Below are 1,277 nucleotides of genomic sequence, written 5' to 3' on the forward strand. Positions count from 1 at the left end.
CACGTTCTCCCCGTGACCTGCGTGGGTTTTCTCCGAGATCTCCGGTTTCCTCCCACACTCCAAAGACGTGCAGGTTTGTAGGTTAATTGGCTGGGTATCAATGTAAACTTGTCCCTAGTGTGTGTGTGTGTAGGATAGTGTTAGTGTGCGGGGATCGCTGGTCGGCACGGACTAGGTGGGCCGAAGGGCCTGTTTCCCTGCTGTATCTCAGAACTAAACTAAATAAACTATCACTGAACACCTCCGCTCAGTCCGCCTAAACCTACCTGATCTCCCGGTTGCCAAACACTTCAACTCCCCCTCCCATTCCCACACTGACCTTTCTGTCCTGGGCCTCCTCCACTGTCAGAGTGAGGCCCAGCGCTAATTGGAGGAACAGCACCTCATATTTGTACAAGGCATTGGTGAGACCAAATCTGGAGTATGGTGTACAATTTTGGTCGCCCAATTATAGGAAGGATGTCAACAAAATAGAGAGAGTACAGAGGAGATTTACTAGAATGTTGCCTGGGTTTCAACAACTAAGTTACAGAGATAGGTTGAATAAGTTAGGTCTTTATTCTCTGGAGCGCAGAAGGTTAAGGGGGGACTGATAGAGGTCTTTAAAATGATGAGAGGGATAGACAGAGTTGATGTGGACAAGCTTTTCCCTTTGAGAATAGGGAAGATTCAAACAAGGGGACATGACTTCAGAATTAAGGGACAGAAGTTTAGGGGTAACATGAGGGGGAACTTCTTTACTCAGAGAGTGGTAGCGGTGTGGAATGAGCTCCCAGTGGAAGTGGTGGAGGCAGGTTCGTTGGTATCATTTAAAAATAAATTGGATAGGCATATGGATGAGAAGGGAATGGAGGGTTATGGTATGAGTGCAGGCAGGTGGGACTAAGGGGAAAAAAAAGTTGTTCGGCACGGACTTGTAGGGCCGAGATGGCCTGTTTCCGTGCTGTAATTGTTATATGGTTATATTTCACTTGGGCAGCTTACACCCCAGGGGTATGAACATTGACTTCTCTAACTTCAAGTAGCCCTTGTATCCCCTCTCTCTCCATCCCCTCCCCATTCCCAGTTCTCCCACCAGTCTGACTGTCCCCGACCACATTTTATCCCTGTTTACTTCCTTGTCACCTTCTCCCAGCTAACAATGTTCTATTCTACATTTTTCGTGATCTCCATCCCCTTTGTCCCATTTTCACACCCTACACTTCCTTATCTCTGTGCCACCCTCTCCCCTGACTCTCAGTCTGAAGAAGGGTCTCGACCCGAAACGTCACCCGTTC

This window comes from Leucoraja erinacea, unplaced genomic scaffold, assembly GCF_028641065.1.
Source record: "Leucoraja erinacea ecotype New England unplaced genomic scaffold, Leri_hhj_1 Leri_294S, whole genome shotgun sequence".
Classification (NCBI taxonomy): Eukaryota; Metazoa; Chordata; class Chondrichthyes; order Rajiformes; family Rajidae; genus Leucoraja; species Leucoraja erinaceus.